Source organism: Oncorhynchus clarkii, chromosome 8, assembly GCF_045791955.1.
Source record: "Oncorhynchus clarkii lewisi isolate Uvic-CL-2024 chromosome 8, UVic_Ocla_1.0, whole genome shotgun sequence".
Taxonomy (NCBI): Eukaryota; Metazoa; Chordata; class Actinopteri; order Salmoniformes; family Salmonidae; genus Oncorhynchus; species Oncorhynchus clarkii.
Window position 1 is genome coordinate 26577959 of NC_092154.1, and position 17433 is coordinate 26595391.

General features: G+C 42.7%; 1 protein-coding gene across 1 annotated transcript in view; it reads right to left on the reverse strand.

Moving 5' to 3' along the window:
• LOC139415184 (protein dispatched homolog 1-like) overlaps positions 1-16398 on the reverse strand; it is a 73542-nt gene extending 57144 nt beyond the window's left edge. Inside the window, exon 1 of the mRNA XM_071163080.1 lies at positions 16291-16398. The gene's annotated coding sequence lies outside the window, so the exon portion shown is untranslated. The remainder of the gene's footprint in view (positions 1-16290) is intronic.
• Between the last annotated feature and the right edge of the window lie 1035 nt (positions 16399-17433).

Sequence of the window (17433 nt, forward strand, 5' to 3'; positions counted from 1 at the left end):
GAAATGTGATAGACTGCGTCAGCAGGTCGTAAAACCCTCTCAAGATCAATGTAATTATGAAAGCTTACACAGACTTTCCGGATAAGCGGAAGGAGAGGGTTGTGCTTTCTACCAAACAAGTGGAAGGTCTCCCCACCTGCCTTCCATTCCATCAGCTACAACAATGGTGAATAAAAAACGTCCAAAACACCCAGAGGAGGGTGTCAACAAACACCCCTCATTCCAGGCCAAAGTGATGCACCCCATAAATCCTTTTGATTAGCTACAGTAGCACGGCTAAGTGCCATTTAAATCAAAACAAAAAAAGGGGAAGTCGCTCTGACCTTGAGCTTTGGAAGTGTAATTTAACTGATCGTTACAAAAACAAAGCTGGTTCTGTTTCTGGACGAAGAGAGGGATGGAAAGAGGCGGCCGGGAGGGACGAAATTGAAAGCATGCATGCATTTTTTTTTTTACAAAAATGTTTGAAGCCACCATAATGAGAATGGGGAGAGATGTTTTAGAATATTCTTTGCTTTTTTTAAAAGAATAACAGGAAGTTCATGTTTCCAAGTGAAAAATAACAGATTAAATGAACCAGAGGGGTTTTGAACAGCTTAACCAACGAGGGATTTGTGACCTGTGAGAAGTTTGTCAAACAAAGATAGGAAAATATTACTTTTAGAAGTGTGCTCTAAAATACATTTGAAATGAAATGATTTGCACATATTCACATAGCCTGAATTGAATGACTCCAGGCAGTCTGTATAATTTGGTTGAAGACAAGTCAGACTGCAAGTGAACATGCATCAAACTGTTGCGTGCTGATGAAATGAGTGTTCAGTCATAAAATGAGTGTTCATGTCTTCAACAGTACGATTAATGAAAACATCACAACAGCCATAAATAAGAATGTGATTGACCCTGGAGATAAAGCACATATTTCCCATCTAATGGCAACCAGTGGGTTCACCGTCTCCAGGGTTCCATCAAATCCCTGTGTTTACAGTACAGGAGGAATGACATGACTCAGGGGCAAGCTTGGGTGCAAGTAGACAACTGACAAAGACCAGTCTCCCATTCTAACGGATGAGGGGGCTGCCTGGTAGCATGCTATGTCCAGCAAAACACAGGAGACTCTTTTGCTCAGGTCTGCTAGCAGCTCCTTCAATACTAGCAGCTCCTTCAAAGCTAGCAGCTCCTTCAAAGCTAGCAGCTCCTTCAATACTAGCAGCTCCTTCAAAGCTAGCAGCTCCTTCAATACTAGCAGCTCCTTCAAAGCTAGCAGCTCCTTCAATACTAGCAGCTCCTTCAAAGCTAGCAGCTCCTTCAAAGCTAGCAGCTCCTTCAAAGCTAGCAGCTCCTTCAAAGCTAGCAGCTCCTTCAATACTAGCAGCTCCTTCAATACTAGCAGCTCCTTCAAAGCTAGCAGCTCCTTCAAAGCTAGCAGCTCCTTCAATACTAGCAGCTTCTTCAATACTAGCAGCTCCTTCAAAGCTAGCAGCTCCTTCAATACTTTACACTCCACAATCAGTGGCCTGGCCTGCTGTAAGAACTGCTGCAGATGGCTACAAGGTTCCACAATAGTCTAATGAGAACACATGCAGTGCCAAAGGTGGGGTGATAACCTGGAGGAGCCTGCGTCAAAGGCACCAACAGGGAAATCAGTCAGCATTAATCCCGCCACTCCCTCTAGCAGGAACCTTCAAGAGGTGCCCTTGACTCCTGGGGTGTTTCCGTGAGAGGGCTCACGTCCGCTCTGCTCTGACAGCCAGAGACGATCAAGAACAGCACCAGTGTAAGGGTGAAGTAAGACTACCACCTCCTCGCCAAGTGTGTGTGTCAGTAAAAAGCTGGCTGGCCATAAGAGCTCCTCTGAAAAGCTTTTGTTTTTGAAAGAGGGGGGAAAAAAAGACTGTACTCGTCTCTGACAAAAAGAGGTCATGAGCCAAAGAATAAAAAAATACATATTGGACGAAATGTTGGGAAACTGAGGAAATGTGCCTTTCTTCACTGTTATCACTTACGTAGACCAGGGTGGACTGAGGAGAGTAAGGGGGAAATAAAGTCAAGCTAAAGTCGAGGCCAAAAGGCATCGTCCCATCAGGTTACCATTAAAACAACAATTTCACCTTATTGTACATTTCAAATTCTGATATCTGGAGGAAGAGGAGGAGTAGAAGGAATATTGCCTTAATTTAACAGGGTTCCCCTTTGAGAACACATTCTCTTTTATGGTAATGACCTGGCCAGGAGGGTACAAAAAAACAAAACAGGAGACTCCATCTCAGGTCTGGGAGAAAGCTAGCAGCTCCTTCAATACTTCACACTCCACAATCAGGGCCCAGACAGACCATATAAATGGGGATTGAAGAGCTGCCAGTGCTACAGAGAATCACATTAGTAAACACTCTGACACAAGGCCTTGACTGTGGCTTAAACAGAGCCCCTCTTTAACCAAGAAAACTACCCTAAAGACGGGCCCTGGGCAACGTCAAGTCAGCCACTTTACTGAGCGAGGCTGAGCTGCCATTTCACTAGGAATCCATAACAAAATGAGCATCAGTTTAAAACGGGAGTGTAAGCACTTACTATATTTCTCAATGCCAGAAACGCATGTTATAGTAACTCAGAGCAAAACTCTTAAATACATTGTTATAATATCAGCATATCTAAAAGCTGGGTTTGAGGTTCTCCAAAATCGCACAACGCTCCACTGTCAGCGTCACACGATGAAATGACAAACTTCGTAAAAAGTAGGATACATTTGTGAGAATGAGGGGGGCGAATTGGGCGTCTACTTGTCAAGCCGCAGGGCCCATTTCATCCCTGAGAACTTCCATGGCTATCAACAGTGGAAGGAGGGCTTTAGGTAGAAGTTGCTTCTCAAAGTGGACGCTACAATTTCAAAGATTTTACTGAGTTACAGTTCATATAAGCAAATCAGTCCATTTAAATAAATAAATTAGGCCCTAATCTATGGATTTAACATGACTAGGAATACAGATATGCATCTGTTGGTCACAGATACCTTACAAAAAAAATGTAGGGGCGTGGATCAGAAAACCCATCAGTATCTGGTGTGACCACCATTTTGCATCATGCAGCGCGACACATCTCCTTCACATAGAGTTGATCGGGCTGTTGATTGTGGCCTGTAGAATGTTATCCCACTCCTCTTCAATGGCTGTGCAAAGTAACTGGATATTGGTGCTAACTGAAACACACTGTCGTACCCGTAAATGCAGAGCATCCCAAACATGCTCAATGGGTGACTTTGCTGGCGAGTATGCAGGCCATGGAAGAACTGGGTCATTTGTAGCTTCTAGGAATTGTGTACAGATCCTTGTGACATGGGGCTGTGAATTATAATGCTGGAACATGAGGTGATGGCGGCGGATGAACGGCACGACAACAGGGCTCGTCACGGTATCTGTGCTTTCAAATTACAATTGTTGGTTGTCCGTAGCTTATGCCTACTCATACCATAACCACACCATGGTGCACTGTTCACAATGTTGACATCAGCAAACGTTGACATCAGCTCACCCACACAACGCCATACACGTGGCCAGCGGTTGTGAGGCCGATTAGACGTACTGCCAAATTCTCTAAAACGATGTTGGATGTGGTATATGGTAGAGAAATTAACATTCAATTCTCTGGCAACAGCTCTGGTGGACATTCCTGCAGTCTGCATCTCAATTGCACGCTCCCTCAAAACTTGAGACATCTGTGGCATTGTGTTACGTGACAAAGCTGCACATTTTAGAGTGGCCTTTTATTGTCCCCAACACAAGGTGCACCTGTGTAATGATCATGCTGTTTAATCAGCTTCTTGATATGCCACAACTGTCATGTGAATGGACTATCTTGGCAAAGTATCAATGTTCACTAACAAGCATGTAAATAAATTTGTGCACAGCATTTGAGAGAAATAAGCTTTTTTTGCATATGGAACATTTCTGGGATCTTTTATTTCAGCTCATGAAACATGGGACCAACACTTTACATGTTGAGTTGATATTTTTGATCTGTGTATTACTTAATATACAGTACAGCTACATAGATATCTATTAGGGTCCATTGTCTGCTACCTGGATTTTAACGCAGTACTAAAAAAAAGAGAGAAGACCTTTCAAGTACTTACTGTTACCCTTACGGGCTACCCATTATCCCGTAAAACAACCAAGGAAATTACAAGCCAAATGTCGCCTTCGCTGTGTGTGTGTGAAGAGGTCTTATCAGAACCTGTCTGCTAAATGTGCTTTTTAAATCAAATCACTAAACAACCCAAAATATGTTTCTTCTATTGGTTGACATAGGAACATTTCTGGTCGTCCATCAAACTAGTGCAAGATGACAAAAAAAAGCAAACAGCTCACAGTAGTGAAATGAAACGCACCATTTTAAACCACAATTAAATCAAATACTTCATTTCAGCGAAAACATTGGCTACCGCTATCAAAAGCAGTATTCCTTTGAGGGGACGGAGCGCATGTTAAATCGTTTGTTGGCAGCCGCTGTGCCTTTCAGCCCAATTTATGGATGGGCTCAGAATTCACAAAGGCCTCTGTTGACTGAAACAAAAGAAATGGATTAAGCTGACCCCAAAGCCTTTCCATCCCAGTCCCACCTTATGCATAGTGACCCAATCAGCAGGCCCTCAGGGGCCAGACACTTGGGCCCGATCCAAGACTCCTGCGTACGTAGAGCCACTTCCCGCCCTCATGGTTCTCTCTGGTTTGTGTCAGTCTAATGAACAGTTTCTTAACTGTTCGGAGCCAAGCAGATGAAACTCTGGGAAGATTTACAGCACAGAGAACGAGGGGGTATGAAATCCACTCCTAGGTTCTGGCCAGCAAATACAGCTTACATTTGCACATTTTTTCAATTTATCTCTTATTGAATTAAGGGTTCAGACTCTTGGACGCCTTTCAGTAGGAAACGTAGAGGACTAAAGTACTGCAATTTTCTTAAAGGCTTCAGCTCGGACGTGATAAATGACGGGAGCCCAGCTATGGAAGCGGAGTTTCAGGCTATGAGTCAGCAATAGAGAGGGCAAGCAGGTTAGGGCCCCATCTGGCCACGATAGGAGAAGCCAACAGAAGAGGAATCTCTATAGTGGCTGGGTCTCTGACATGATCATTCAGACCATGTTTCCATCCACACAGCCTCTGAATTCCATTACTAGGCATATTCTAATGGGTCTCACTACAGAATGGATGCCAAAAAGAAGCAACCAATGACTGAAAAGGGTTCAGTCAATTAAGGCATGCCTAGTGCAGAGAGATTGAGAAAGCATAACGCTTTCATAGAAGAAGTCTGCTGGGAACTGACACCTTCAGAAAAGACTCATCGTAAAACCAAAAATGGTTGAATATTGATTGAGAGTATCGCTATTTCGGGCATACCAGATGATCTTAACAAAAATCCTGCTTTAAAAGGGGATCGCTATGTCTCTTCATTATTAGTTCTGCCATACTTAGCTTTAGTATAGATTATCATGAGATGGGCTAATTGCTATTTTGAAAGAGTGCATGCTATGCTGAAGTTTGAGCCCAGCACACAGGGAGTGAGAACAGACGCTGGCGTCTATCAGGGGGCGCCATATGCTTTAGCTGCATGGGCCAGCAAGCTCTCTAGGGACCTCCATATACCCCCATAGGCCTAACTGCTTTGGCAGACAAACCAGAGACACTATTCAGAAAACGCATCCTTGACCCTGTCACCAAACACCTGTTCCAAACATCCTGCCTGCAAGGGGAGGAGGATGGAGGGCTCTCAGCCTCAGGGCGGCTTTTTGAACTGGAGACGGACTGGTCAACCTCAAGGTTATTGATTTCTATTCTGTGTCTACAAAAGGAAAAACTCCATAGTGTGAAACCACAGGAAATAGCCTAATCTCCTCAGAAAATTACAATGGAAACAGGCAAAACAGAATAACTTAAACACATTTTAAGTTCATAAAAAGAGGCAAAACCCCAGCCTCCTGAAGTCTCTTGGAAATCACATGCAAGGTGCTGAAAGTGCCTCTTTAGTGAGTTACATATTCCATGTGCACACCATTACTCAACATAGCTTCCTTCCACCGATTCCTATGGGGACCTGGCCTTTCACTGTTAAGCACTAATGGGCTCTCACAGAGCACCTTTCTCAGTCTGCTGCAGTGTGTGTGTGTGTGTGTGTGTGTGTGTGTGTGTGTGTGTGTGTGTGTGCGCGTGTGTGCATTTCTTCCCCTCCTTTTATGGTCAATGTCACCTCTCCATCAAGATATATCCTCAGCCCCGAAAAGCACAGACTTCAATTAATGGTTGAGATTGGAGTCAAGCGGGGGCGACTGCTATATCCTCAGTCCAGCGTTATTGATTGTCAGAGTCATCTCAGGCGGAAGGCGAGACATGAATTTAAAGTGAGTCTTTGATGCATGGTGTCAGCCCAGTGCCCTGACGTCATTGACTGAATTTACAGCCTTTAGACACCAAAAGAGACATAGCTGCCAGGAATGGGCAGTTGCGGATCGGATGCCTCATGGGCCCGGACAGGCTTACACTGATGATAACTCACTGACAAAGACAAGCTGTGACTGTTCTTTACTCACACTTTACTCGCATTATTTATCACAATAACATAAAGGCCAAAACACCTACACAAAGAGGTGTTCATGCATCAAACACCCCCACCCCTATACAGTACCAAATGGATCTGTCTCTATTGACGAGGTCAAAGGTGAGAGAAATAAAAACATAGCCTTTTGAGATGGGTGCTGGGTAACTGAGCCCTGGCTCGGAGGCACATGAGCCAAATGGGATTGGACAAGCTCAAGAGCCCGGGTCAGACAGCAGTTAGAAACATGTGTCCCAGAGAAAAAGCCTGCGAGGGATCAGCATTCTGTGTTTTGTGCAACAAACCCTAATGAGATTTTTCTCTGCGGGAGAATAAGGCCCTGTCTTTGGGGATCGGGTCGGTAAGATAAACACTGATGCAGTCACCCCTCACAACCCCAGGCCTCGCAGCCAAATAGCATTCATGCGGGCCAAAGCAAGACAAGCTTTTGGAAATGTGTTAGGTTAGTGTTGGCGGGGCTGGATCCTCCTTAACGTCACTCATGTTCATGGAATATTTACAGGTAATGAAGAATGAATATTTGGCACATTTAGCTCAGACGAAGCGGAGATCAGAGTTTGATTATAGGTCTATGGTCCTATCAACAGGTACAGTATCACAAATACATGTAGAGCTCTTTCCATACTAGCCAACTAACTCCCCATCCAATTTCCCTGCAAGAACTTTGAAAGAATACAGTGTGTCCTGCAGGTAACCAATGAAACGTATTGAAAGAGGGGGGAAGTTTCAAAGAGATTTCCATCTTTCTCATCTCTCTTTGAGGTCAGTCCACCTGAACTGCATTATCTCTCCTCCCCCCCCCCCCTCTTTTCTTTCTGGGGGAAAGGGGGAGGGTGATGGTTTGTAGCAATGGTCAATTTAAAAGTCAGATAGCCATATATTACAATAACGTGCTCTGACAACTCTATTGACTCCAGTCCACATTTTTGGGGAAATAAAACAGTGGAACTAATATACAACACCTGTTTCTTTTCAGCATCCCCAGTATATCAAATATACAAACAGTGACAGCTGCGCCGCAGACTGAGATGGCAGTACCGGGCAATCTGAAAGACAGAGCCATGCGTTGTTCTCTCTGCTTTATCCTATGGGCCTAGGTCAAATAGCTGAGAGCAGAGTGTAATGGTTAAGTCTAATATTTCACATATGACTTTTGAAGAGCACCATGCACTATCGATTTCTTCCATCTAAGCAGAGATTCAGAGAAGCAGCCCTATCGGGAGCCTGGTTTCAATTATGGGCTCCGTAAAGCCCTGTGATAGAGAGCTGACGTGATATACTGCCTGGTAGAGGCCAGGATCCATCCCATCCGCCTGCCTGCTGACGACCCACATGCCATTGTACCAGGTGAACGCTGACAGAAGTTTTATACAGAGACCATCAAGCAAGGACAGGTTTATAATAGAGGACTGTGATATAGTGAGGTGACATAAGATGGTGCTCTATCCCAGTACCTAGGATGGTGTCTAGAAATGAATATCGTAAACTTCAGCCTAGAATTGATGGAGGGATTAATTCAGCTGTAACCGAAGGTTAAAGACAAGTGGATGTGAAAGTAGTTGAAGAGACTTTGGAGTTCTTCCTCATTTGGAAAAGGAGAGGAAAACAGATATAAAAGAGTGGCAGTTGAATATAAAACTGTCGGTTATTAAAAATGATCTTAGAAATTGTTCCAGTTCCACTACCTTCAAAATCACAGGCCAAGAGCCTCTACAAAAACAATGGTGAAATAAATCAAACTGATTCCGTTTACCTTATCTTCCCAATGCTAAAAGACGCATTTGTCATATAGTCAATGGCTACTTTGCTGAGGTCACTAAGTAGGCTTTGCCTCCAGAGCCACTGGCTTGAAGTTAAAAGGTCATGAACTTGCAGGGAACTTCAGGTCGAGTTGACTCATCGTCCCATAGATGATCTAAGGCCTGGATATAGTCTAATTACTCCAGTCTCAGTCCTTTCAATCTGACAGTTGAAGTCATGCAATCTTGCTCAATCTCAGCATTTCCAATAACCAAGGGATATTTCCATAGTGATTCCCATCAGTTCTCCTACACAAAAAGACTCAATTCCACATAAGAGATACAACTTTACGTGGTTTATCCATGCCACGTTTTAGTATGAAATCGCTACAGGGAGATTAGAAATGGCAATGTGTTTGACTCAAGTGGGAGCAGGGGCTAGATCCACCCGTCTCTCTCCTTTTCATCTAGATGAGAGCCTCTCAATGATATCAGCTGTAGATGGCAAGTGTGCAGTCAAGCCTTTAGTGGCACCAACCAGTCCGTTTCACCCATGTCACCGCAAGATGGAAGATGTCTTGAGCCAAACTAGATAAACTAGGAATAGCCTCAAAAACTGGAGACATTGAATATTGGCAAAATAACCCCAAAGATCTCTCCAATTCTACAAATGAACATGAAGGGGAATTGGGCTTCTGAAAATGACATTTCAAATGACCGTAAGAAAGCTCTATGGCGCGTCCTGAGAGTGCTGATAGCTCCAGATCACCACCACGGGACTGGGGCATATACAGCAGTACGTCTAAAATGAGGCCATGAACAGCTGTTAGAGCCAGATGTCCGGACCAGTTGTTCAACGGTGGCAGGGGTGGAAGAGGGTTTGGAAAGATACCCTTCCGAGATGCTCCTCCTATATGACAGACACTCCAGAGAGGGAAAAAGTAACAGTCTATGTGAGTTCTGTGCTGGAGTTGGCCAGGCATACTAAACTCGAGGAATTTACAATCAAGGCCATAGTCCAGAAAGCAGTCCACAAAAGGGAGCAGTTGTCTGTTAAGAGGACAAGCTATACCAAAGCCCTGACCTCTCCGTTTAACTATTAGCGTTTCACCAGGATATTTTAGATATTAATGAAACCTCTTTATTGACCAATTAAATAGCTAAGCAGACACCAAAACAAAACTTTTGGCCTTACAAATCTTCAAAAAAAAGTGTCTCTAGTGATTTACTCTCCCTCTCTTAATTTAAACATTTATTAATTGATTAGGCTACAGGCATTTTAATATGGTTGACATTACAGTGGCATTCCACAATAAGACACAAGCCATCTTTAATCATCTAAAAAAAACGAACTATCCTTACAGATACTTCATTATTTTGGGTCACATTTTTCTTCTGAGCACCTGGACACAATGCAGAATGTTAAGCCCAGGGGCAGGAAATAGGTCACGGTTCCCTGAAGACTAGGCCCACCTCCAGCATCTAGGAAACTTCGACCACCCCTCCCTATCCACCAGCCAGGATGTGCTCCCCTCTCCAGCATCTAGGAAACTTCAACCACCCCTCCCTATCCACCAGCCAGGATGTGCTCCCCTCCTCTCACGTTAAAAGTCCCTACGATCAGAGTATATCTCTGAGTTGATGCCTTTTTCAGATTATTGTTTGAGTCCTCACAGCAGTCCACAAAAGACCTCAGGCCTGATCACATGATTTTATATCCACATTTTTATTTTGTTGGTTCAGTTAACTTGGTGTTCATGAGGAAAAGTAAACATTAATTGGTTGATGATTCCATTGCAAAAAAAACTTACAAGCTAAGGCAAATTATTGCCCCCCCGACCCGGAAATATGAAATCGTACTGGGGTTTCTCCTACCACAGCTTAGACAAACTCTCTCGTTGAGTTAGCATATGACTACCCCCTTGTGGGCATAGTTGAAAACAGTTCAATTCTGTGTGGATTTCATCGCCTGAGACTGATCTACTCTAAGTTTATCATTTTGAACAAACTATTTTTTTAAGGATTAAAATACAAACATACTCCATTAGACTAAACAATAGAAACTGTTGTGAAGACTGAGCCTACCTTAGGGCATCTGACTGGCCTGTTTGTATTCATGTGAAACATGCAAGGGGACTGTTTAAAATGTATTAAAGGTTTTTAGAACAAGGCAGAAAGTAATCTCTGTGCTCTGGCCTTCAGTTCTGACAGCATATGATCTCATTCCACTGGTCTCTGGAATCACTGATTAAAAAAAACACAACATTTGCAAAGTAGAGTTCTAATCAGTGGAATATTCTGAGATTCTCTGCGTTCTTTAACCTCAGAAGGCTATATAACAGAAACACTGTACAATACATAGGTTAGTGACATGAGTGGATAAGGGAAAAGTCTCTAGAAGAAAAGGGATCGGCATTCCTCTTAAGATGATATAAGTTCAACTGCAAAGACAACATGTTATGTAAAGCATTGAACTGTATCACTACCATTTATTAAACAGAGGTTTAAGAATTCAATGTTGACCATTTGAGAAACACAAAACCACATCATCCATTTAATGACATGCAGAATCCACTCATGTTTTGTTTCTCAACTGATGCTGGCTATTGCCTTTGCAGTTCTTTCAAAGACCGAAGTGGAGACAATAGCAGGCATAGCCAAAAACCCAGCATTCAGACTTACGTTCAGAGAGCAGGAGGTGAAGTTCTGCCACAAGAGAAATTAAGCCTACCCCATTCTGTTTTCTCAACTGTTGGTCTGTGATGTAATGGGCTGGCCATTCTCATCCCAACAACTTTATCTAGAGGGGGTGAAAAATGGGGTCATCCAGCAGCCGTGTTGGGAACTGGATAGTGTGTAACCCCAGGAAGAAGACCCCCCATCTGTAGAATTTACTCCCGTAGTAAATTGTGAGGCATCTGTGCTTGGGCAAACAGACCTACTGGGACTCCCTGGGCCTCAGATTCAGGGATTCTCCTTTAATGATGTGGAGAGCAAGGAGAAGCCACATGGCTGTGCTAGAACCATCCCACTGCCCTAGGCCCTAGGGGGACAGGGGCCACAGAGCAAGGCTCATGTCTCAATGTCTGCATCAAAAAAAATATATGCATGTTCCTTCTCCCTGGGTCCGTGTAGGCTAACCACTCACACAATATAAAAGCAGGCTTTCTGGTTATTTCTGTTGTGGAAACATTATTTTACAAAAGTTAGGCCAGACTAATGTGTATGAATCAGATTCTGAATTGTATAGGTCTAACAAAGATTTAAATAAAAACCCAGTTTCAATGTTATTGAAGTATATCTTGTACCTGGAGATTGTTACATTTGTGAAAGAGCTGGCAAAAATATGTGATTACTATGCCCTTACTAGTCTTCTCTGACTCAGTCCCGCAAACACTAGGCCTAGTTACCCAATTAGAACAGCAAACACTCAGCTAGGGAGCTGTTGGTTATTTTCATGTTCATAATGTTAAGTAGGCATTAGAAATGGATTATTGAGTTAATGCTTAAGAAACACTTCCACAAACAAACTACAGTGTGGGGTACCCAACTACAAGTGCCCTTCAATTAGCATAGCCAAGCTGTGTTTACACTAGCATAGCCCCCTAGAACTAATGGATATACCAGAACTGAGCTGACCCTCACAGCCAGACCCATTCTTTTGTGATTTATGTTCTGTTTGTAATAAAGCTGGACGAGGCAGCATTACATTAAATCAGGAGTTTCATCCTTCCTTCTTTACGTCTCATAGCACGAGCCCAAAAAAGGTACTTCTGGAGGCATTGGGTGTGTGCGTCAAAGGAGTCGATTTAAATTAGTGCTCCTACCAAGAGTTTTCCTTGCAAAGAGTCGGAAGCAAGGGGCACTTTCAGGTAGTGGTGGCAATAGAGAGCAATAGTAATGGAGTATTTGTGTAGGCACTAACTCCTTCATGGCTCATTGGCCAAAGCCTATGGGGAAATGAATGGGGGTTTTGGATAAACGCAGAAAATAAGGTATGTGGTAAACACAGGCTTAGGAGATCTTATACGTTTTGTTCTATAATCTTCACCAGCTAACATAACTTTTGTGAATTTATGTCATCAAAACAAGCACAGAAAGGCTTCAGAATTCATACATATTGACTAACTGATTATCTCAGAGAGCAAAATGTATTAGATCTCCTAATCCCTATTCTTTCCACCATACAAATGGCCGAACAAACCAGAGGTAACTCATTTCCGTTTTTTTAGGACTACAAGCCGGCGAGCTCTATGTATGAGGAAACCAACACAGATCAAGAATAATGACTTCAAGCCGAGCTCGTGGGTGAATTAATTTTGAAATTGGAACTCCCTCACCATTTCACACCCTACATGCAGGTGTTCAAATAAATGGCTGGAGTGAAAGTGATGTCACTGCTTTATGACAATGCAAGATCAAAGACCAATTACAAACCACATTTAAAACATTTCAGATAAAACAGCCGACACGAGACGTTGCAAATCCAGACCGTTCAAAATAAACCAACTTTGTTCTAAAACTGTCACGTCTCATCTTAGAAAAACCCAACTAAAAACTTTGACATAGGCTATAAAGCCTACATTGGTTAAAAGGTATAATCCTTAGTTGCTACATCCATTTTTGGATTTATAAAATAATGATATATAGGCATACCAATTGATTTAAAAATAATAATTTTTACACTGAACAAAAATATAAATTCATCATGCAAAAGTAGTGTTGGTCCCACGTTTCACGAGCTGAATTTTTTAGATGCACAAAAAGCTTATTTCTCTCACATTTTGTGCGCAAATTTGTTTACATCCCTGTTAGTGAACATTTCTCATTTTCCAAGATAATCCATCCACCTGACAGGTGTGGCGTGGCATATCAAGACGCTGACTAAACAGCCTGATCATTACACAGCTGGACCTTGTGCTGGGGACAATAAAAGGCCACTAAAATGTGCACAGATGTCTCAAGTGTTGATGGGAGTGTGCAATTGGTATACTGAATGCAGGAATGTCCACAAGAGCTGTTGCTGAGGAATTTTATGTTAATTTCTCTACCATAAGCCGCCACCCAAGTCCTTTTAGAGAATTTAGCAGTACGTCCAACCAGCCTCACAACGTGTATGGAGTCGTGTGGGTGAGCGGTTTGCTGATGTCAACATTGTGAGCTGAGTGCCCCATGGTGGAGGTTGGGTGATGGTATGGGCAGGCATAAGCTACAGACAACGAACACAATTGCATTTTATCGATGGCAATTTGAATGCACAATTTGAGACACCATGACGAGATCCTGAGGCCCATTGTCGTGCCATTCATCTGCCACCATCCCCTCATGTTTCAGCATGATAATGCACAGCCCCATGTCGCAAGGATCTGAAGACAATTTCTGGAAGCTGAAAATGTCCCAGTTCTTCCATAGCCTGCCAACTCACATTAATGTGTTGAAAATCCGAAATTGTTTACATAGTCAACTTACACACAGCTCTGACACATACACATTCCACCAGGGGCTTTTCATAGTCACCAAATCCAGAACAAATTCAAAAAAGCGTACAGTATTATATTGAGCCCTTATTGCATGGAACTTCCTTCCATCTCATATTGCTCAAATAAACAGCAAACCTGGTTCCAAAAAACAGACAAAGCAACACCTCACGGCACAAAGCCTCTCCCCTATTTGACCTAGATAGACCTAGGGTGTCTTTTTAAAAATGTATGTAGTTCTGTCCTTGAGCTGTTCTTGTCTAATGATGTTCTGTATTATGTTTCATGTTTTGTGTGGACACCAGGAAGAGTAGCTGCTGCTTTTGCAACAGCTAATGGGGATCCTAATAAAATACTAAATACCCATTGAGCATTTGTAGGATGCTCTGGATTGACGTGTACGACTGTGTGTTCCAGTTCCCGCCAATATCCAGCAACTTTGCACAGCCATTGAAGAAGAGTGGGACAACAATCAACAGCCTGATCAACTCTCTATGTGAAGGAGATGTGTCACGCTGCATGAGGCAAATGGTGGTCACACAGATACTGACTGGTTTTCTGATCCACAGTCCTACCTTATGTAAGGTATCTGTGACCAACAGATGCATATCTGTATTCCCTGTCATGTGAAATCCATAGATTAGGGCATAATGAATGTATTTAATGATATGTACATACTACCTCAATAAGCCTGACTAACAGGCGCCTTGTTACACTTTTTTCAAATGTCTTTTTACTGTTGTTTTATTTCTTTCCTAACGACACACTTATTTTTTTCCCACACCATTGGTTAGAGCTAGTAAGTAAGCATTTCACTGTAAAGTCTACCTGTTGTATTCGGCGCAAGTGACAAATAAACTTTGATTTGATTTAATTTGACTTCCTTAACTGAACAACACCTCCACTTCGCTGATCCTCAACACCGAGGCTCCACAAGGGTGCATGCCCAGCCCCCTCCTGTACTCCCTGTTCACCCATGACTGCATGCCCAAGCACGCCTTCAACTCAATCATCAAGTTTGCAGACGACAACAGTACTAGGCTTAATTACCAACAATGATGAGACAGCCTACAGGGAGGAGGTGAGGGCTCTGACAGTGTGGTGCCAGGAAAATAACCTCTCACTCAACGTCAACAAAACGAGATGATCGTGGACTTCAGGAAACAGCAGAGGGAGCACCCCCCTATCCACATCGAAGGGACCACAGTGCATAAGGTGGAAAGCGTACAAATCACTGACAAACTGAAATGGTCCACCCATACAGACAGTGTGGTGAAGGTGCAACAGGAGGCTGAAGAAATTTGACTTGGCACCTAAAGCCCTCACAAACTTTTACGGATGCACAATTGAGAGCATCCTGTCGGGCTGTATCACCGCCTGGTACTGCAACTGCACCGCCCGCAACCGCAGGGCTCTCCAGAGGGTGGTGCGGTCTGCACAACGCATCACCGGGGGCAAACTACCTTCCCTCCAGGACACCTACAGCCACAGGAAGGCCAAAAAGATCATCAAGGACAACAACCACCCAAGCCACTGCCTGTTCACCCCGCTGTCACCTGGAAGGCGAGGACAGTACAGGTGCATCAATGCTGGGACCGCATCAAAGCTGGGACCGAGAGACTGAAAAACAGCTTCTATCTCAAGGCCATCAGACTGTTAAATAGCTACCCCTAGCACATAAGAGGCTGCTGCCCTATATACATAGACTTGAAATCCCTAGTCACTAATGTTGACATATTTTGCATTCCTCATCTCATATGTATATACTGTATTCTATTGTATCAGTCTATGCCGCTCTGACATTGCTCATCCATATATGTACATATCCTTAATTCCATTCCTTAGAATGGAATTACTTACATTTGTGTGTATTGGGTATATGTTGTGAAATTGTTAGATATTACTTGTTAGATATTACTGCACTGTCGGAGCTAGAAACACAAGCATTTCGCTCCACCCACAATAACTTCTGCTAAACACATTTATGTGACCAATACAATTTGATTGCCTTGAGTTGGGAGCAATCAGCCAACGAAGAAGAAAATGGGCAACTTTAAAATGGGGATGGCCTCTGTGGCGCTTCCCATGCTGTGGGAAGTGATGGCACAGATACAAAGATGAGTCCTATCTATCTCTATGGCGCTATCTGCCCTCTAATTGGCTAGAATGGTCCTACCTGATCTCGCCTCCCTTCTGATGCCATGTATTTCCATTGTTAGAGCGGTCAATTGACTGTCTTGTCAATTTAATCTAGCATCCTACGCAAACACATGATGCTTTTTTTTCCACAGTAGGTAACTAACGTTAGCTAGCAAAGGTTACATGTACACATAACTAGCAATGGCAAGCTAAGCTAGCAAGGCTAGGAGGGGCAATGAATGTAATTAGTTGTTGCAGTATATTTTGCCAGCAGTCATAACACAGGGATTATTTAGAACAAAAGAGTAAAAGCATGTACGGTTTCTTACTTTAGTTCATCCCGACAAAGATGGGTGCTTGCCTGAGTGTAGTTAGTCAATCAAATAGCAGTGTGTGGAAAAACTAGCACCAGACACTATGTGTAAACGATGCGCCTCTAACTTCCGGTAGGCAGCGTTTTTTCCTAATGACTTTCAAAATAAGAGTTGTGCAGAAGTGTCGACTAAGATATAAAAAAAAAATGTTTTTTTTCCGTCTTTTTTAACTCTCATAGCAACTGACCTGAATTAAATAACGAGATACATTGAATTATATATATATAAATGAAGATGTATGAATATGTATCAAATTTAATTGTTTCGAAAATCAAAAAAAATCTAATAAATAAAAAACACTAGTACCTGTACACTGAGTACCATGTCTCTTCAGCTAACGTTACAGTCCTTGTCATTGCCAAAGAGACTGGCCTTTCGGCAATCTCAACATTCAATAGAGTTAAATAGCAATGGCGTCTTTTTGAAGGCACAATTCCGCCATTGCTCATTGCTAGAAATAAAGTTAGTATTTTCCATGACATGTGGACCCTCAAATAAAACAGCAAAGTAAAAAACAAACATTCAGCTAGGCAAGTTGTTGTATGTTGTTGAGATGTAAAATCAAAACTAAGATGTGTTTGGAATTGCAGTATGTATTCACTTTGAGAATTTAGAAAGTAAGCTAGGCATAGCCACAAGAAATAAAGGTGCTGCAGCACCCCCTAAAAAATCAATATGAAAAAAAAAATGTGAAGTACCAGTCAGAAGTTTGGCACCTACTCATTCAAGGGGTTTTCTTTATTTGTACTATTTTCTACATTGTAGAATAATAGTGAAGACATCAAAACTATGAAATAACACATCATGGAATCATGTAGTAACCAAAAATGTTAGAAAATATATTTTGATTTGTTTTTGAGATTCTTCAAAGTAGCCACCCCGTTGCCTTTGACAGCTTTGCACACTCTTGGCATTCTTTCAACCAGCCTCGCCTGGAATGCTTTTCCAACAGTCTTGAAGGAATTCCCACATATGCTGAGCACTTGTTGGCCGCTTTTCCTTGAATCTGAGGTCCAAATTATCCCAAACCATCTCAATTGGATTGAGGTCAGGTGATTGTGGGTCAGGTCATCTGATGCAGCACTCCATCACTCTCCT